This window comes from Mytilus californianus, unplaced genomic scaffold (assembly GCF_021869535.1).
Source record: "Mytilus californianus isolate M0D057914Y unplaced genomic scaffold, xbMytCali1.0.p SCAF_8, whole genome shotgun sequence".
In the NCBI taxonomy this organism is placed as follows: domain Eukaryota; kingdom Metazoa; phylum Mollusca; class Bivalvia; order Mytilida; family Mytilidae; genus Mytilus; species Mytilus californianus.
In genome coordinates, this window is record NW_026262734.1 from 98215128 (window position 1) to 98238025 (window position 22898).

General features: G+C 33.4%; 1 long non-coding RNA gene across 1 annotated transcript; it reads right to left on the bottom strand.

Moving 5' to 3' along the window:
• Nucleotides 1-556: 556 nt before the first annotated feature.
• LOC127710773 (uncharacterized) lies at nt 557-15384 on the bottom strand. The gene is made up of 3 exons (XR_007986326.1): nt 14054-15384; nt 7506-7596; nt 557-913 (listed from the first exon to the last, which is right to left on the bottom strand). It is a non-coding gene; the product is annotated as an uncharacterized LOC127710773 (long non-coding RNA).
• Between the last annotated feature and the right edge of the window lie 7514 nt (nt 15385-22898).

Sequence of the window (22898 nt, forward strand, 5' to 3'; positions counted from 1 at the left end):
TCATTGTAGTATTTAGTTGGAAATCAAAAAGACAACATTTAAATATGATGGTGTTGTCTGTCCTTTTCAAACTTGCCTCCCTACCAGAACTGTTTTTGGCAAGGCATACATTTACTGTGTGCTATCTTACAATTAGAATGGAAGCACAATATTTTATGACAGCCTATACAAATGATCTATATTCAAATCATAAACCTAAATCCATGAAAAAACCCTCACGAGAAAGATTATCAATTATCATTTAGAATGGACTATTTGCCTTAAAGATGTCTTTTGGTTATTATGCTTGTCTTATTGACGTATACGCAATATCTCCTTTTATTATATTTATGTTACACTCAGAACATAATCTACTGAAAAGAATAGATTATGCTCAAGTCAATGTAAAGAAGAAAAGGTACTTGTATTAGGGATTAGACATCATCTTTTTCTGTTGGTCATTGGAAATTTTGTTCACCACAATATTGATTTGAATGGATTGATTGTTGGTTGGTTGGTTCTATGATAGAATTTGCAAAAAGACCTCAAAATATGATGGTCATATAAACGTTACAAATTTAGTTATTTCAATTCTATTTATTTAACAACTACATTTTTTGGGGACCAGATATTCACAATCATACAAAATGTGTACCATAGTTCTTTTTCATTAGCATTATGTGGTATTAATGTACTTGTGGTTGACATATATACACTCCAAGTTTACTCTGCCTTGCTCTTGGTCTCACAAAACTGTTTAACTGTTAGTATTATATAAGACTGTTCTCCTGTTTACAATATTATAATTTTTGCACATGTGACATGAATTCCTTCATTTACTTGCACTTCTCCTTGTAAGATTCCAATGGTCATGATGATATAATCTTGTTGTTCATAATCAGTAATCATATCCTTCGAAAATTTTCTACAGCAGCTGTAATGTAAAAACAAAAGAAAATGTATTTTGGTGGGCAATCATTATTTTTTTTAATGGAATAGCAAAGTATACCTAAACATATTTTTTATTCAAATCCCAGCATGAATATATGTAGATGTTTGTCAAGAATGAAGATATGTCCTTTTTTTAAACACAAGTCATCTGCTTTACTTATGTCAAAACTAAAAAGTCTGATATATATCACTGAATCACTGTCACACAATACAACAAATATAACCTATTGCTGATACCATATCTGAGTAACAGACCATTGCTCATTCTTGAAGGCTGTTCAGCCTTTCATGGAGAGTTGTCTCAGTGGCAATCATACCACATCTTCTAATTTAATTTTATACAAGTTAGAAAACTGAAAATTGACTTATCGTTATGAATCATAAAAATGAGGTCCAGGTCAGATGAACAATGCAGACAACACCTACACCATGCAATCATTCCTAGCTACACATATAGTTGATATATTGATTATAGTATCTGAAAAACAGACATAACCATGAAAACTTACACTGACCAATGAACCATGAAAATGAGGTCAAGGTCAGATGACACCTGTCAAACAGACAGGTACACCTTACAATATTCCATACAATAAATATATTTGATCTATTGTTTATAGTAATACATATAGTATCTGAGAAATAGACCTAACCTCAAAAAATTAACATTGTCCTATGAACCATGATGAAAGCTAAAGGTCAGATGAAACCTACCAGACAGACATGTACATCCTACAAACATACAATACACAATATATACAGGTGATCTATTGCTTACAGTATCTGAGAAAACAACCAAACCACAAAAACTTAATGATGACAAATGAACCATAAATATGAGGTCACATCAAAAGTCTTACAACTAAAAGAAACAAGATAGCAGTCAGCATAAAGACAAACAACGAAACTGTAGAGTTGATAAAAACTAAAGCTCTAAAGAGCCTGTGTCTCGCTCACCTTGGCCTACATGCATATCAAACAAAGGACACTCTACAACATTGTGGAGGAGAATAGACTTCATGACAAAAATCTTTATTTTTTGATCTTGTATAAACTTATCTCTTAGTTTGTTTAGTTTCTCTTTATCTTCTTAAGTTTTTGCTCAAAACACAATAGAGGGTAAAAAAAATCCCCATTTCAGGGCAATTACTTCTATGAAGAGTGACAGTCTACTAACTCTGTCGGCAAAATTTGACTTTTTAATAGATCTTGCCTTGCTGATCATTTTTAAGATTTGAAGTGTTTATTTATCTTTTATAATTTAAATCATATAAGGCATAAAAAAAATTTTTCTTTCTAAATGTCATAGTTTTCATGGTAATAGTCAATAAAATGCTCTGCAGGGCGCAGCTTGATACGACCGCAGAGGTCGAACCCTGAACAGTAGGAGCAAGTATGGACACAACATTCAAGCTTGATACAGCGCTGAATTTGGATTGTGATTAAATATTTGACACAGCATAGGTTTCTGACACAGAATGAATGTGGTCTAAGAACTTAAAAATTTTAAATTGGACATTTACCTATTATGGTCCAATATCCAAAATCTAAATACATGGTTAGATTCAGCATATCAAATTAAAGAACCCCAATAATTCAATTTTTGATGAAATCAAACAAAGTTTAATTTTTGACCCTTTTGACCTCAATGTGGACCAATTTGATAACAGGGCCCAAAAATCTAAATACATAGTTAGATTCAGCATATCAAAGAACTTAAGAATTCAATTTTTTTTTATAAATCTTAAAAAAAGTTTAATTTTGGACCCTTAGGCCTCAATGTGGAACAATTTTAAAAATTGGACATTTACCTATTATGGTCCAATATCCAAAATCTAAATACATGGTTGGATTCAGCATATCAAATTAAAGAACCCCAATAATTCAATTTTTGTTGAAATCAAACAAAGTTTAATTTTGGACCCCGATTTGGACCAACTTGAAAACTGGGCCCATAATCAAAAATCTAAATACATGTTTAGATTCAGCATATCAAAGAACCCCAAGAATTCAATTTTTGTTAAAATCAAACTAAGTTTAATTTTGGACCCTTTGGACCTTAATGTAGACCTATTTGAAAACGGGACCAAAAATTAAGAATCTAAATACAAGGTTAGATTCGGCATATCATAGAACCCCAATAATTCAATTTTTGATGAAATCAAACAAAGTTTAATTTTGGACCCTTTGGACCTCAATGTGGACCAATTTAAAAACGGGGCCCAAAATCCAAAATCTTAATACATGGTTAGATTCAGCATATCAAAGAACCCCAATAATTCAATTTTGTTGAAATCAAACAAAGTTTAATTTTGGACCCCGATTTGGACCAACTTGAAAACTGGGTCCAAAATCCAAAAACTTAATACAATAGAAATAGGAAGATGTGGTATGAGTGCAAATGAGACAACTCTCCATCCAAGTTACAATTTATAAAAGTAAACCATTATAGGTCAAGGTACGGCCTTCAACACGGAGCATTGGCTCACACCGAACAGCAAGCTATAAAGGGCCCCAAAAAAATTACTAGTGTAAAACCATTCAAACGGAAAAACCAACGGTCTAATCTATATAAAAATGAGAAACGAGAAACACGTAAGAACTACATAAACAGACGACAACTACTGTAATCAGATTCCTGATTTAGGACAGGTGCAAACATTTGCAGCGGGTTAAACATTTTAATGGTACCAAACCTTCTCCCTTTTCTGAAACAATAGTATAACATCACAACATAGAAAAACACACTATAAAATATCAATTGGAAGGCTTAACTCAATCAAAAAACGTAAATTAACACACAATGAACGAATAAATTTGACCTGTGACACCTGAATGCAAATACACAGTTAATAAAAAAATTACAACGGATAAATAATTAAAGTCAAAAGTAAATAAACAGGTTTAAACATAGTTAAAGTATGATATCATTGTGAAATTTCAAACAATTTATAGAAAATCATCACTTTTGAAGAAACCTGCGTCATATTATACACAGGTAAATGAAAATAATTTTGTTGTTAAGTATAGGTTAGATTCAGCATATTAAAGAACCCCAAGTATTAAAGAATAAAAACCCCATTGAAATTGGTCAAGAAATAAGCAATTTATACAAATTATTAGAAAAGTATTGTTTTAGGCCCCTATAATTCCTAAACAGTTAGGGCCATAACCCCCAAAATCAATCCCAACCTTCCTTTTTTGGTATGGAACCTTGTGGTACAATTTCAGAAAGATCCATACACTTACACACAAGTTATTGTCTGGAAACTAGAAAAATGCCTATTTGGACCCCTTTTTAGGCCCTTAATTCCTAAACTTTTGGGGCCATAACCCCCAAAATCAATCCCAACCTTTCCTTTTGTGGTTTCAAACCTTGTGTTCAAATTTCATAGATTTCTATTTACTTACTGTAAATTCAGAAATTATTGCGATGTTTTTATTATTGCGAAAAATGCGACAGGGTTCTAATCGCAATAATTTTAACTCGCATTTTGAAATTTTTGATATGAATTAAACAGGATTTTTCTCAATATCGCAAAAATTAAAATCACATTTTAGTCTAAAATGACAAAATCGCAATAATAAATGCACGCAATAATTTCTGAATTTACAGTATACTAAAGTTATTGTGCGAAAACCAAATGTCTTTGGACGATGACGACATGATACCAATAATTTGTTTGCGGCCGTATAAAAATGAGAAAAAAATGATATAATTTGTCATTTATGGGCAATAACTCCTATAAGAATTTTTCTAACAGTTTTGACGTATATGGACAATTGGTAGAGCTTATTATTCTGAACATTTTTGCTCCTTTCAAATTTTCTCTTATTTATTTAGTTTCAAAAAAGAATAAGACAAAACTTGCATCTTACCCCTATGTTCTATTTTTAGCCATGTCAGCCATGTTGGTTGGTAGGCGGGTCATCAGACACATTTTGTAAACTAGATACCCTAATGATGATTGTGGCCAAGTTTGGTTAAATTGGTCTCAGTAGTTTCAGAGCAGAAGATTTATGTCAAAAATTACAAAAATTTCCTTAAAATTGTAAAAAATTGACTATAAAGGTCAATAACTCCTTAAGTGGTCCATTATTTGTAGATCTTACTTTGCTAAACATTATTGTTGTTTACAATTTATCTCCATATATAATAATATTCAAGATAATAACCAAAAACTGCAAAATTTCCTTAAAATTACCAATTCAGGGGCAGCAACCCAACAATGGGTTGTTTCAAAATTTCAGGGCAGATAGATCTGGACCTGATGAACAATTTTACCCCTGTCAGACTTGCTCTTAATGCTTTGGTTTCAAAGATACTAGAAAATATCCACGAAATATAGTTTGGTTCATAATTTGAAGATATATAGTTTTTGTGTAAGGCGATATTTTTTCAAATCCTGGATCCGCACCTGATTTCAAGTGTTTCCGTGCTCAGGACCACCCCTATAAATGAGTGGGCTGAAAATTTTATGCATTAATATGAATGGGTCACTTTCCAGCCGCACTTATGTACCCATTTTTAACCGAAAACCGAAGTAATCTCCCCACCCTTTTCATGTTGAATTGATGCGGTTCCCCAGAAGGAAAAGCTCTTGACGTGTAAAAATCTGTTGTTAAATTGCTGAGAGCGTATCACAAAGTGTTTCAGTGTAAGGTCAATATATACCGTATTTGCTACGAAATAAAATTTAATTTTGATGGGCAGACATGCAATGACGGAAATGATGATGGCACGTAAATTTCAGTGACGAACGTCGTGAAGGACGGTCGATCCGAACTGGCTTTTTTGCGATCTTAACCCCCAAAAGATCTTGAAATGAACACATAATAAACTACGCTTGTCATTACCCCTTTTTGGTATAAGACAATATTCATGGATTTTATGTGAAAGAAGAAAACGCGACACCAAATTTCAACTCTATTAATTTAGTAATATAGATAAGCCAAAATCTACATTTCAGGGAAAAAACTTAACGGTCGCCCAGGGCGACCAGAAATTGACCTGGGCGATCTTTTTATTCAGTTGTGGTAGCCCAGGTGGCGAATTGAAAACAAAGTACTCGACAGACGGAAATCCACTGTTTACCGTGGCTCCAAGTGCCGGCTACTTCACTGACAAAAATATAAATTCAAAAAGAAAAAAAAAATCTTTTTTAAAATGTATACAGGCAAGTTTCGAGAGTCGTATTGTCGCAAAGTCGCAATCGCGATAAACAAGGATGTAAAATCAGTGTTTACCTTTGACTAAATATAGTTCACGTTAATTCAGGTACTGATTGGTCGTCTATTTAAAAAGTCCGGAAAGTATCGTATGTTTGCAAGGATAACAAGAGAGACGTTCCGATGGTCATTTACAATATGAAGCAATCAAATACCCTGTTCGGTTTTGGCTTCAAGAAAGCGAAGAAATTCAGAGAAGATGACAATAGCATGTTATGAAATAATATCAGTCAAATAAAAGAACGTATAATATATAATGTTGTTAAGAATCTGGAAAACAGTACCTTTTGAAGTTCCCTTTTCAAAGCCCACGTGGTGTCCAGAGAATGAAGGTCAAAAACGAAAGTAGAATATTGTCGACCACAAATGAATAACATTGGTTCAAAATGATTTTAGTTTCCTACTTACTGAACAGTTTACAAAAAAGAGAAAATCAGAGGAGATATCAATTTTATGACAATGCTTTTGAAATACGTGTACAAGTCTTTTGAGAAAAAAGAGGGGTCATTTGTTTACAAATGTACGTAGTTACGCAAAATAAATCGATCAAGATATTTAATAAATTAGATTATTAAAGAAATAAAATTAAATATTTCATCGATCATCTACATGTATTTAAGGACAGAGAATTCTTTAGTTGTCTTAAAAAGATATTAAAAAAAAACTGGTACACAGGGTATGAAGATTCCCATTTTGTAAATGATTTTTTTTTTTTATTAAATTTGATTGAAGTCAACAACAAAAATAAGACAAAATTTACATTTTCCCAAGCATCTAAATCACCTCCAGGTATGCTCAGAATGCAGGGTTTTGAGTCTAAAATTTCAATATTTTCTTGGGGGCGGGGACATGCCCCCAAAACCCCCCTAGCAAGTCCAGCCCACTTCGCGGGCTTCACCGGTGATACTCATAGTGAAATAAAGTGGGCTACTAACTTTTTGTCTGGGCTAACTGATTTTCAAGTCTAGTAGCCCAGCTGGCTACTGGCCTTACAAAGTTTAGTTTCACCCCTGCATTTTGCCCCTATTTTTCTTTTAACCCATCGCGACTATCTTGGTTGGCGGGCCAGGTCATCAGACATATTTTTTTAACTAAATACCCAAATGATGATTGTGGCCAAGTTTGGTTAAATTTGGTCCAGTAGTTTCAGAGGAGAAGATTTTGTAAAAGGTAACAGAGGACGATGAACCATGCAAGGTCAGATTAATTCTGCCGGACAGAAATGCACATCATCTGACACACCAAATACAGTTTAATTTAATATATAGTAAATGAAAAATTTTGTAGACATGTTTGGAAATTATCTTTGAATAACTCCATATTTCCTATGTGTCATTTATATTTACCTAAAACATCATTTTCTTTTATTTACAGTTTGTTTGATACTAATACTATAATGCAGATCTGATCATACACCAAGGAACATATTTGACAAACCTAAGAAAGAAAAAATAATAATAGTTTATACATTATTATATAAAAGTTTAGAAATTTATAATATATCCCTTAAATAGATGGTTCATGTTTAACTGTTACAGCCTTTAAATAGTATATATATGTGTGGCTCACCTACATGAATCATTGTGCATCTGTTATTAAACATGTCGCCTCTTGTTTTTGGTGGGTTAATGTTATTCAGTCTATTATAATAAGTTTTCTAAATAGAGATGTGTGGACTTTTTGGTTGTTTCTTTTTTTTGCAAGACATCAGTTTCTCTTTCATTTAGGCCAAACAAAAAAGTACGTGTGTTTACTGTCACATGCTGAAAAAAAATAGGATAGGTAGGTAGGGAATTTTTATTATTTTTAATATTTTTTTTTACATTGAGTCTATGGGAGCAACATTGTGACTTAAACAGTGCTTAATCAAAAATGGTCAAACAAACTTTAGGGTAGGGGATAAAACTTAGGGTAGGTAGGGGTACAGTAAACACACATACTTTTTTGTTTGGCCTTATGAGTTTTGAATGTCCCTTTTATTTCTTCTGTATCATCATGATCATTCATTTTAAGATCAACAACTCATATATGGAAGGAGTTGATAGACAATTTTTGCACTGTTAAGTTATGGTATTGGTAGACTTTGCAATCAAATTTGGAGTTAAACAACAGTTTTTCAGTATATAAAGTCTTACGACCAACTATAGCAAGTTTTCCCCAAATTGCTAAAATCATGATTTTAAGGTAATTTTCATTTCAGCTATTTGACGTTATGGCCTATATGTTGATCTTGTCTTTTTGATCATTTTTGCTATTCATAGTTTCTCACTATCTATTCAAGTTTTAAGATAATGGGCAAAAACCAAATAAATTGTTAAAAATCACTTGATTTATCTTAATAAGAGTTGACTAATCCATTTCCACCATACATGTATTGAGGTCTTTGTAGATATTTTTTGTATTTAAAAGTTGCCCTCTATCTTTTGCCAAAAGGGTGGGGGGGGGGGCATATTGGAACCCTGTTCTTTTATGGGACTTTTTTTCTGTAATTGTGTCCATAATACCCTAATCTATAAACCCAATCCAGACCCTCATATTTAGTGGTTAAAATTTTTACACAACTGCATACATTTTGTACCAAACATTATTGACCTGTATGAGTAGTGGTTCCCACTGAGCCGACCCATAGGCGGATCCAGGGGGGGGGAGGGGAGGGCCCTGAAGGGCCCGTGCCCCCCTCCCCTTTTGTGGGAAAAATTTGGTTGATTATATAGGGAATCACTGAAGCATGACTGGAGCGGGGCCCCCCCTTAGGTCAGTCAGTGCCCCCCCCCCCCCCCTCTTATGAACAGTTCTGGATTCGCCACTGCAACCTAATAACCATTGTTGACCTGCCAACACAAGGCCTTGGCAAGCAACAGCATGTCCAATTAATAATATTGTTTTTTTCCCCTTCTCTGATGCAAGGCAAAATGACATACATTTTTCAATCACCAAGTGGAAATGAGAATTTACATGACAAATTGACATGATTGATAGCTACTGCTTATAATTGTTTGCTACAATACAGTATCTAATATTTAACAATTTCAGTTGTTGGAAGAGTGAGTGGCACTGAAAAATTACAAAAAGTTAAATTTATTTTAATGCATATATACATGTACAAATAATTAGCATAATCTGCAAATATTTTTACAAAATTTACTTTATTTTTAAAATAGATGGTGGCTTAGTTAAAATTATAGATATTTTTACCAGTCCCAACAATAATGTTTATGTTGTACATCAAATCTATCTCAGCATACTCAATCTAGTTTATCTGTTAGTACAGTGGGTGAACATGTGTACAAAGTATCATGTTGATGTCACTCTGATGGTCACATGATAATGACATGATGCATTGATGTGTCAGACCATCAGGTGGATAGTTGTCTCATTGGCATTCATATCAATGCTGCATCTCCTTATTTTGATATTAGCATGGTATTGTTTTTAGGAGATTTATATCAATTTGACATTTCTAAAAAAGGTTTAAACTTCAAAATGTGGTGGCTTTTTGGCATTGCAGTTTTGTAGATTTACACCGATGTACACATGAACAGGTCTTCCTGTTCTTTTTTTGTCATTTTTATTGCTCCACGAGTCATCTTCCACATACAGATGAAGGATTGTTTTTGTGATTATAAGCATCAGTTTCATAACATTTGTATGAGACATACTAAAGTTAAAGAACAGAAACTACAGATTCAGCCCTTTTTTTTTAATAATAGGGGCATAACTCATGAACGGTAAAAGTGACACCACCCAATTTGTGGTAATAAGCATTGTGTATAAGTTTCATAATATTTAGTTAAGACGAACTTAAGTTAGATTACGAAAACGAAAAAAAAATCAGAATTTTTTTTGTTTATAACGAGACACAACTCATGAACGGTAAAGGTGACGCCACCCAATTTTGATCTTGATCTGTATTTTGTGGTAATAAGCATAGTGAATAAGTTTTATAACATTTGGTTGAGGCAAACTAAAGTTAGGAAACAGAAACCAATTTTGGAGATGTACGGACGGACTGGACAGACAAGGGCAAAACTTAATACCCCCTTCGCTACAGTGATGGGCATACAAATAGTATTTTCCAGTTTCATGTGTCTGTCTGAAATCGGAAAAGTCAGTGTATCCCAAACTCTGTCTGACCGACAAAATGATTTTTAGTAGAAAAACGTAAAATTTCTCTTTCATTCAGACAAACCCCAAAATAGTTTGGCGAAGACTGCAGGAACCTCATCACTGTGTGCATTTTCTTACATTTCAATGTATTAATATTCTTCAAGGATTATGGTGGTTAAGGTAGTATGCAAGAAATATGTCTATTATTGAGATTTAATTATAACAAGATAGATACTAGGCCTAAGGCCAAATAAAATAATGTGTGTTTCCTATTACAACATCTTTGAAAAAAATAGGGTAGGTAGGTAGGGAATTTTTTTTATTTTACATTGAGTCTATGGGAGAGAAATTTTGATTTAACAGTGCTTATTGAAAAATGACCCAAAAAACTTAAAGGTAGGCTATTTCTTAGCTAAAAATATAGGGTAGGGAAGGAAATTTGGCACTATACATATTATGAAGGCATTTTTTCTAATCTGTTATAATCATATATTACATCAGTGGCAGATCAAGAACTTCTCATAAGGGGGAGGGGGCACTGACTGACCTAGAAGGGGGGGGGGGCACTCCAGTCGTGCTTCAGTTATTCCTTATATAATCAACAAAATTTTTCCCACAAAAGAGGGGGGGCATGGGCCCCACGCCCAGGATCAGCCTATGATCATGTATATGATATCCATAGTCCAAGTTGTTACATAGCATATATATATATATTATATATAAATATTAAAGATGTGGTATGATTGCCAGTAAGACATTCACAACTCTCCACAAGGCCAAAAATAAATAATTGTTTCCCCAAACCCGACCCTATCAAGTCAGGTGTGGGTAGGTAGGTAGGTAAATTATTTTATTTTTTTGGTAAATTTGTTTTTTTTGGTACTTGTAAATAGGAAATTACAAACCATCATTATAGGGCAGTATTGTAAATTCTAGGGTGTATCAAGCTATCAGTTTCCTCATGTCAGATATATTAAATAAAACTCTATGTATAATTTGAAATAATTTATTTAATTGGGTTTCTCTTGGGTGGTAATTTTCCAATAATGACACAGTCTCTGCAAACTGGTAGAACAATATGATGTGTTTAAATGGCATCTTGGTCCTTTGTTGCCCCCACAGCTGCACAGAAGGCACAGATATTGGGCTGTGCCAGGGTAGAGGCATAATACGGAAATTCCACATGTGTATTACAGTCTATCTGTAGGTGCACATTCACCACGCCTTCAAGAGCATCACCTGAAATAAAAGAACAACAGAGATCTTTAATAAATAAAAAATAATATCCTAGAGTACTTTGTATATATATATTGGGAATTTTCAATGAATAAAATGTCTAAAATACTGAGCCTTCTGTTTATTATATTAAGCAGTATAATTTGTCAGAAATCTGTCCAAGTTCAATGTCAGAGAGTGTACTACTAGAATGAAGTTTATACCGTTCATTGAAGTATGCAATTTTCCACTGAAAGAAGGATTTAAACATTGAAACCATATCAAACACTGAATAACTCAATGGAACATGCATAAAAAATACAATCAACTGAGAGTATATGAACATTTTATTGTTTGTTAAATGTGGAACTTTCATTCAATGTTGGTTCACAAAATCATGCTATGCAAGACCATGTTATTATATATTAAAAGTGATAAGAAAATCTTTTGGGAATACTATAAAAGCAAACCTTCAGGTGTGATAACAGATCCACAACAGTAGTCGTACTTGGTTAGCAGTCTGTCGAATGCTCTGGATTCTCGAACAGTTAGACTTTTTTGCGGAAAAGCAGCAAATACCAATTTTAAAGCATTTGGTTCAGTGACTCCGTCTGGGATCAAAGCCACGGTACTCGAGGCGAGCACGCTACCATTGTGGCAGCCTTCTTTTTAGAGAAGTATGGGCTGTCTGCTTTTACGAGACTAGTGTGGAGTGGTCTGCTTTTATTAGGGACCAAATGATTAATTTAAATCAATTGCTTTCAGGCTTCGGGTCAAATTAGTAAGGGCATAAGGAAATCATTAGGGAATTTAGGTTACGCCGTTAAGGGTTTGAAAATTTGCAAGAAAACAAGAAAAAGAATGCAAACAACGGTGGGGAGACTCTCCTTATCCTTAAAAAGTCTACCTTTGCTTGCAAGAAATAGATGTTGGGACGGTCACTTATTATGCATACCTGTAAACTTGTTAATAGCTTCTTCTTTTCGCTTAGGAAGTTTGTTGACAGCTTGACTGGCTCCCATCATTTTGTCAAAGGTATTGACAATATTTGAGGAGGAGGCTTCTTTTTCTGTAGAGGTCCCATCAATGTCAATGCAATATTTCAAAAACTTAAAGTCTTTATTAAAGTCTAGTGCCAGTTTCATGTCATCACCGTAGTGTGGACTAAATATTTCTGTAGAACCACTTTTTTCAGAAATGGATACACGGATGTGTTTTTGTCAAGAGCATCCTCCTCCTCTTCAGTCAATTCTAAATCGGCTATCACGTCCTCAAATATGTCTTCAAATATTTCCTTCTTAGAAAATCTGCGCAACACATTTGTTACCAAGTCAATCCTAAAGTTTCCAGCCGAATAAACGGCAACAGAAACCGACAGAACGGCGTCCATGTTCTGACATTTAAATGTATGAACAATCTAGAGAATATCGTAAAGACCCGAGACCACGTGGAAGAAGAAAGCCAAGTTGCGTCATCAAGGCGTTTTCAACTATGCCGATTACAAAGGCGCTTTGAAGAACAGCGTCTCCTTCTTATGTCTTATGTATTTGACTCCTCCATTTCATAGGAGCACCGCACCACAACATGAATTTCGAAAAAAAAATGTCTACACAAATTCGGCAATAAAATTATTCCGGTCGCGGCGATTTTCCGGGTCGGTCGGGATTGGGGAAACAAACAATATTTTATTTTAGGCCCAATTGACCAAATGACACTGAAATTACACAGAAATTAACAACTATATGTCACCGACTGTACAGCCTTTAATATAAATGAGTAAAACCCAAACTGCATAGTCAGCTATAAAAGGCTCGAAATGACAAGTGTAAAACAATTCAAACCAGAAAACTACAGTCTACAGCTAGATTAATATGTACAAAATAATGAACAAAAAACAAATACGATATTCAGCAACACCTGACCACTGAATTAAGTACAGGCTCCTGACAGTCCTGTCGGTCCTGAAGGTGGGTTTAAACTAGTTTGAAGGGGCCACCCATCCCCCTTACCCTATTATATCCAAAGCCCATTTCTCTTGGGGGTGGGGGAGGGGGAAGCTACTCTGTTTACCCCACCCTTTTCATATAGTTTAGATTTTTAAAATGTATACTTTCCCATATTGGTTTGGGTTTGTGAAATCCAGAAAATATTACCTTTCACCTTTGCTAGGAGCGCAGATTCCTTATGTATTGTTTACTTATGCCAAGTTACGACAAGACTTTCGGCTTTGACAGGGCTTTTCATATAACTGATGGAAATAATTTCTGACTTGGACAAAAACAATTATCCCCCTTTGAAGGTTGCTCCCTACTATTTTTCATATAAATATCTGATTCAGTTTATAAAACATTAATGTCATTTAAATATATTTGAGGGCGAACGACCACATGGCGAAAATATCATGCCAAGGACGAACGGACTTGACATCGTTTTCAACGGTCTTGTTGTTATGAATGTTTGTTTGTTTGTATATAAATTATATGGAAACGCTGATTGACAACGTTTCAGCATTGCATTCAGCATACTTAATGAATGTAGTGTGTTTTTTTAAGTGATTTGCCCATTTTTTTACCAAAATAAATTATCTGCCTCTTGTTGCGTTGGCTGCTCTGTTCACAAGACAAGTCGTCCCCCATTTTTTAAGTTGAAAAGCGACCTTCTTCTCATAAAATACTCCGCCTCCGCATGGACTGCTTATTTTATGCCATTTCCAATGTTTTAATATTCAAATGTCCGTGTATGTTTGTATAGCAGGTACAACATTTCTAATGAACAATCGGGCACAGCGTCCTTGGTGTCGTCTGCGTCATAACATCTAGATCTTTCGCCAGATCTTTCCGGCGTTTAAAAATTAGAACCGAATCCAGACTAAACCCGATTACGTAACTGGGATTCCCGCTGAAGCATTTTCATTATTTCTATATTCCGTTAACTTATTCATCAAGTCTTAATGTTTTTAGTATTGTAAATACTGCCATTTCAAGACAATACAGACTGGACTCGGAAATTGGCAAACTCGATAAAAAATAAACATTTGATAATAACGTTTATATAGGTAAATTGCACCGTGCTATATTGACGTTTTTTCCCCTATTATTGGGTATACGGGGATATGCTAAAAATATCGGTCATAATTTTGCGAGATTTTATATAAAAATGACTTACATTTCACATACATAAATGTGCTATTGGGAATCTTACTGTTTCCTTTCGTAAGTTCACATTTCAAATAAGTTCCAAAATGAACTCCAGAAATTTGAGGGTAGCTGTATATTTATGAATTATGAGTGATGATACAGATTACGTGCAGTTATATAAACATATAAACATATTTTAAATATTGTATATAAGTATATAGGCAGAGATATATATACACCGGCGCATTACGTTTGCGCGAATTCGTCCCACATTTGCGCGAAAAAAAATCCACGTTTGCGCGATTAAACACATTACGTTTGCGCGAAATTTCCCTGTTCAAAAGTCACTACGTTTGTGCGGATTAATTAAAAATATTTATGTCTCTGGTACAGGTCATTCTTTCTTTAATATTAACATAACTATAGGTAGTGAAATTAAGTGAATATGTTATATCAAAATAGGTACATTTTTTGGCCAAAATGGCAAACCCCTTCCGTGTTTATTTTGTAGATGCATTCTTTTTAACTTTATATAATTTTGAATCCATACACAACAAGACACATAACTTTAAATAAGCCCTCACGATCCAAGATTCTGAAATGAGGACCCATGCATCCTTAGCAAAACAGTATGAGTGAGGTTCATGTATAAACATAACGATACGGCCATCATTATAGTTCTTCCATCGTTATGATTTTAAACAATCCCTATGTTTTTAATCATGATACTTGTCAAAAGCATCAGGATACTTAGACGTTTGATTTATTTTTAGGGGTGGGGGGGGGGGGGGGGGGGGGGGGGGGGCTAGGATGAAAAATGAAAATTTCGTCCTGCATTTTTTTTAGTTGCAATCTCTGTCCTGCCTTTTTATTTTTCACTCTATTTCGGTCCTGCCTTTTTTTTATTCGTTTATCCTGTGTCTTTTTTTTTACATAAATTGTCATCCTGCCTTTTTCACTGAAAACTCCTGTCCTGCCTTTTTTTCTTCAAATTTCATCCTCCTTTTCTACTGGCATTTCAAATGGTCGATCGTCTCCTAATGAAAATAATAAACATAATCTTATAAGCTTGAATAAAAAGAATGGTGTATGCTCCCGAATGCCGCTGACCCCTTGGGGGACACGGGGTTCAAAGAACGACCCCCTAAAACCAAAAAATTATAAAGTTGAGATTCAGATTGATGTTTGACTATCAAAGCCATAGCCTAATGTAAAGACCAAAAGTGCCACTTTGGGTGATATTCTGGCTACATTGAGACCTTGCACCTTATTCCACGGAGTAAGCCTGAGCCTACGATCAATATTTACATGTGTATGATAGGGACAGAAGCTCCAATTTTGTTTGGAAGGGGTGACATTGTAGAAGACCAAAACATTGGTTATGCTAAAAATGATGTATCATAAGTTTCCAATACGTGCTCTCTGTTATGCTTCCCACATCAAACAATAACAGTGAAACTTCTTTTGTTATGAGTGTATAAATATTGTTAAAATGGTAATTAAACCAGTTGCTTAATCATAAGGTCAGGATTAGGTAAGGCTAAGGGGATGTTAACTTGTAGTACCTGACTATCAGAGACATAAAGATACATATATTGGGGGGGGGGGGGCATATATTGTATTATACCTGTTATCATGGTTATATGTGACAGTCTCTTGTAGTCATGGTAGTACATATATTTTTAGTGTTCTGGCCATTCTAATTCCCCATTAGTTTACTCCACAAATAAAGTCTCATTGCCATCTTATAATTGCTCAATAATATTTAAAAGGGGGGAAGGCAATGAGAAATAAAACAAACTTATATGAATATGAGTATGATTTGTAATCAGTTATAGAAAATATTATTTGAAATTAACTCCCATTGACTCAGCAGTTGCATCTAACCTTAGTGGAAATGATTCCTACCAAACAACAAGACCTAATAAGATTATTTATATACCTAGTATCACAGACCATAGATGTAATGGGTATTACCAGTGGCGGATCCAGAACTTTTCATTAGAGGGGCCTGCTGACTAACCTAAGGGGGGGCCCCCCGCTGTAGTCATGCTTCAGTGATTCCCTATATAATCAACCAAATTTTTCCCACAAAGGGGGGCCCGGGCCCCCCAGAACCCCCACCCCCTGGATCCGCCTATGATTACATCTATGCACAGACATACATCATGTACATTGTAATACAGTTGTACATTATACATGTACTTGTATGTCTCTGTAACTATACCTTTTAAGTAAAATAAAATTAATCTTGAGAAACAAGGACAGTTTGAAAAGATACATTTTTTTAATTTAACAGTGGAATAAAAATTGGTAATTTATATGTTTAAAATTTGTGCGAAATGTTTTACTTTTTCAAATTGATTTCTTTGATTCATATGAAAATAAGGAGATGTGGTATGATTGCCAATAAGATAACTTCACCTGAAAATTTGCACATGCATTTTTAAAATTCTTGATTCACATGTATGTACATTTAATGTGTAAATTTTAAGTTTAAATAATACATACAATAGCTTTTTAAAGGAGGATGTTGTACTAAAAGGTTTAGCATGAACAGATAATTTTAATCATTATGCAAATATTCATGTTTGCAGTATGCTGTTGTTATTTATTATCAGCTTATACACTATTTATAAATATGCTCTTAAAATGAAAAGCATTAATGGATAATAAATTGCGAAAAAAATAACCTGACCAATTTGACATGAAATTCTCTTTAAGTTAAATGTTTAATTGATGTTAAATAAGTTTTAATTTGAGAAAAAAAGGCTGCGTAACACAAAACTATATAATGAAAACGCACATAAAACACATGTAAAACATATGTTTTTCGTGCGTTTTTAAAACATAGGTTTTACGTACGTGATGTATTACGCCCGTTTCTAAACGGGTGTTTTACACCCGTTTTGGAACAGGCGTTAAACGCATGTTGGCTAAAACATGCGTATTCCATACGTAAAACGTACGTTTTACAGACGTTTTTTAAAACGTACGTAAAACATGCGTTGCACTTTTTGCTGTGTACTGCATAACAGTAACAGTGTTTTATAACACAATATCTGATTACATCTTGAAACGTCACGATACTCATGGAGTCGACCGAAACGACACAAAAAACCACCTTCTCTTAAAAAGTAATGCATGGCATATTTTGACATTAAAATCATAACAAATATCAAATAATTGCAATAAAAACAAAAAATAACTTAATAACATTGTTTACACAAGTTCCTTTTTCGCCTTAGTTAATTCTTTTTTACCTGAAAATTTGTACTAAGGCCAATTGGGATTTATTTAATATAATGATTTTGACAGCTAAGGCGAAATGAGAATAAGCCCTTAATTTCCTTATTCGTGAACTTATCACAAAGAACATTTTGAGCATTGGGCTATTCATTTTTATTAACAGGCAGATTATCTAAGTAACAAGTCATTGAAATACATCTATGTTTTATAAAGTAAAAGTATACGTTAAGCCTGTAGACCTTCCACTTAAACCTGAAGTTGCCAAATTAGCAAATAAAACAACAAGTAAAGATGTCTTATTATTCATATTTATCAGATGTCACACTTCTTTTCATTTATTTGTCATATCTAATGTATTTTCTTACCTTGAAAATAGTTCCTTACATTAAGTTTTGGGATTACTCTTGTTGTTATATTTATAGTTTTTTCTTCATAGAAACTAACTGTTAACTAGGTTAAAACATATGTTTCTGTGCCGCCGAATCCTATGTTTCTCGTGTTGCATTTCTTTGTTTTAAATAAAGCAATTTGCTTGTAATACATGATAAGAAAAACTAACATGCACCTTAAAACGAATCAAAAAAAGGTTTTTTATGACAAGGGAGATAACTCAAACTAAAAAATAACTGTGTTTATTTATAAACATCTTCACTGAACTTCGAGAGGTTTTTTGGCGAATTATGCTTTTTCGGAACATCATCAACACACATGAATTAGTATGGATACATTAAGAGTGACAATGTGAAATGAGCAAATGTTGACCACACTCTTCAGGGTTGATTTCCTAGCAAAATGATATTTACCTTTTATTATTACTGTGTGAACCTTAATCAATCGATAAAATCATTTCACCTTAACATTTGGTACCTGCTTCATAACGAATTTGATTTTTGAAAATAATGCCTGCCGGAACCATAGAACAAGAGTCTCGAATTTAATAGATTTATCGTTCTTTCGGGGCGCCACTCGGTGATTAATGGAATGCCTAGATAAGGTTAAGAGAAAACGGTAGTATTTATTCTTCCATAGGCGACAATACTAACATTTTCTAAATTTACCACTTTTTATATTTATAATCAAAACCTGGAGAAAACAGTTATGTTTGATATTAGTACTTTATCATTCTGTTTTCGAAATTGAGGTCAAATGGTATCATGACCATATTCGAACAGAGGTTGTTTAGGGGACGACCATTTGATATTCTGGGGGGGGGGGGGGGGGGGGGGCCAGGAGGATTTGTTTTGGATTGGTTATTTATTTTTGTAAACTAAGAGGACAGATTATCTATTTTCTGCACTATTGAAGCAAGATTTTTCATTTCCATTAAAGCAAGGGACTGATTATTTATTTTCACAACTATATTTATAATATTCGAAAACATACAATTTTTAAATTATTTGTTTATTATAAATAATTCATGTATAGTCAAGTCATTATGTACCATTTAATCAGAATTAATTATTATCCTCTGCAGAAATGAATCTTCTATATTCCCCAATGCATATACATGTATTGCATACATATATACACAGTATTAAAGTTTGGTTGTAACTAAGGCTCTTTTAAAAGAATTGGCAAAAATGTTTCGCCGAGCGGAGCGAGGCAAAATTTTTTTTGAAGGGTTTTTGAACCGCTGAAGGCCCAAGAAGCTATAGAACAAATGAGGCAAAATCATGCCTTCTGGGTGTTCCCCAGACCCTTTCTTCAACTGAAAATGCAAGTTCTGTTTTAATAATTTTATGACAATATTTTGGTCTCAAAGCAAAATCACATTATAGATTCAGTGTAAGACTTAAGTTTCTAGGAACAACATCAAAAGACAAATATGCATGATAAAGCAAAAATGTAATTCACATAGTTAAGTCTGTGGCTGCTGTGTTTTTTTAAACTCATGATCAAGTTAATAATAAAATAACTAAATTACAAAATGAATGCAACACTTACAGAATACAGAAGGGCAATCAATGAACAAAAGACAAATAAATAAGAAACATTGATCCCGAAAAATCAGGGGCTACGTCTGAGGGAGAACAGAACTTGCTTCTTGCAAGGCACTCAAGGTGAACACAATTTGATATGGAGACAATCGTTTGGTTTTGAAATTTCCTACATGAGGCATTTGTCTCAATGTAATTACGGCCCTGATTTAATAAAAGTGAGGTAAGTGTTCCTGAGACAATTAACCTCAAGTTAAATGAAACCAATTTTCTGACATTTCAAGTACATTTAAATAATATTTATACTTTATTATTAAAAGATATGGGAAGTGTTTCCCGATTTTTTTTTTGGAAAAAAGATGAATTTATGAAGAATCTGGTGCCATCTCATACCTTCGATTAGACCTGCTGAGTTATTTATTTTCAATACATTGCAAGTCAGGTAATTTATTTTCAAACTACCACAGAACAAACCATTTATTTTTGTGATTATCAAGGCCGAGTTATTTATTTTCAAAATCCTCCTGCCCCCCCCCCCCCCCCCAGAATATCAAATGGTCGTCCCCTTATGGTGTCCATGCCCAAATCATTTTACATCAAATTTATGAAAATTTGGAAGCCTTTTCGAATAATTCTCAAGAAAATATTTCAATGTGTTTCAAAATTTATATTGTAAATATACACACTGCAGTTATTCATAAAGAAATAAAAAAATATATTATACCCTTACATCCAATCGCAGCGCATCCAATTTGACTTCCTTCACCTGCCTTGGGTACACGAAAGGTAAACCTAAAGCCGTGAAAATGTAATACTACTTTTTTCCCTACACTGTGACATAAAGATATAAAGAATTCGTATGATACCATCAACGCAATGCTGAGTTATTGTGAAACATTTTGCTATATGGAAAACTTTTTTGTCCCCATTACGTATAGACACATGGATCATTTTATGTCCCCGCCCCTGCATGCTGCTTTATAAGTCTTTCTGTACTTCTTTCAGATAAGAACGATCGATTATCTATTTGTATCCAATCACATCTTATCTTATTTAAAAAGAATAGTAAACAGTACCATTTAAACAGATAAAAATAACTGTTCAATTTAATTTGTATTCATTTAATCCAAAATTTACAACAAAAGCACAAAATCAAGATTTTCCATACTAATCTCCATTCCATGCTTTAGTATATGCCTTATTTTTGTCCAAATTTTCCAAGCTTGTTATAAAATAAATTATTCTGTCTTAAGATAAAAACAAAGATGTTGGAGACTTAAAACATTCAATATGCAAAAACCACAGCTGTAAATTAGCCTTTGTTGCTTGTCTTGTATTCATCTATAAAAAGCTGAATTGTGTCCTTTTGGAGTATTCATTTCCATAAATAGTACTTTTAAAAAGTAGAAAATAACAATTACATATTTTTGATTGAATTAAAGATATAAACTATAAAAGGAAGCAATAATGAAATATTTGCTGCATGAACTGCCAAGAATGTGAACAATTCTTTACACAGGAGGGTATAGATTCTATCTAAATGTAGTCTCAATTAGGCCTTTTTTCTATAATGGACAACTTTAACACTGAAAATCCTTCTATTTTGCCAAAATATTGCCTTACTCCATAAACAGTACAAGCTAGACCAGAGAGTTTCCACTTTTAATAGATTATGTCTCGAGAATTACCTAAGTGACACATTTAGGGCAATACACAAACCAAAAAAGCAAATATTTCAGTAAAAAATAATTGCCGCGACTTGAATTCTGGTGTTTCCAATTGAATTAATCATTGCGAAAGATTAAAACAAATACAAAAGAACTAGAGTTTGGTGCATTTTATACGATATAGCTCATATTGGATTTCTAGAATAAATTTCTATCTCAGTACCCATCAATTTGACTTATCGTGATGACTCAGCACTTTTCTCAACATAGTATTGGTCTTGGTGAATAATTTCTATTCTTGGTGATAAAAATCAAATGTACTCATAAAAAATCTAAACATAGTGCCATAACTGAACTCTGATTAACATTTATTTCCCTTTCTATCTTCAGTATAGGAAAAACGGTAGTATTTATTTTTCCATAGGCGACAATACTAACGTTTTGTAGATCTACTACTTTTTATTACAGAGACCTGTACAAAACAGTTATGTGTGATATGAGAACTTTATTATTCTATTTTAGAAATTGAACACAAAAATTGTATAATGACCATCTTCAAACGGAGCTTGTTTATTGTATTCATGCCCATTTTTTACAGTTGATTGATTGATTGTTGGTTGCTTAACGTCCAGTATTTACAGTTGAAGTACTAAAAATATGTACTTCAGGATAGAAAATTAGAAACATTTATTCATTTTTTGTAAGGATACGATACGCATTATGTTGATGAATTATAGTCATTTCGTACCCTAACCATATCGTATCCTTACAAAAAATGAATAAATGTTTCTAATTTTCTATCCTGAAGTACATATTTTTCAAATCATTACATTACTTTTGAATATTTTCGAGTAAAGGCAGTAATAATTACTCTACTTCAATGTATTTATATTTTATAATATAAACAATACTATGACAATACTCGTACACAATACTTGTACATTAATTATATACGAGTATTGTTGACAATACTAGTATACAAGTATTGTGGTCGCCAAGTTCAGTTGATCCCATTTCTGAAGATTTTGATAAGATTTACAATAAAGGCCAACGTACAATTGTTTTAAAGTAAAACTTAGCCATTCAAGTATATTACACCCCAGTTCTATTGTTATACTTCATAGTTTCTATTTCCGAAACAAGTGTAAATTGAATAGATCTATTGTTACGAAAAACAATGGATTTTGACTACAGGGTGTGACGAGCGGGGTTTCTGGAAACCCCTGCTTCTACATCCCACAAACAAAGTCCATTGTTATTCGTAACAATAGAAATTGATTATTTTTTTAAATAGCATAAACATAAGAAATTACTAATAGTGTGCACTACAAATTGTTTCAAGATATTAAAAAAACTCATTTTAGGAAATTCCAATAGCGAAAAAAAAAATTAAGCATCTATTTTGAATACAAAATTATCCTTTAAAT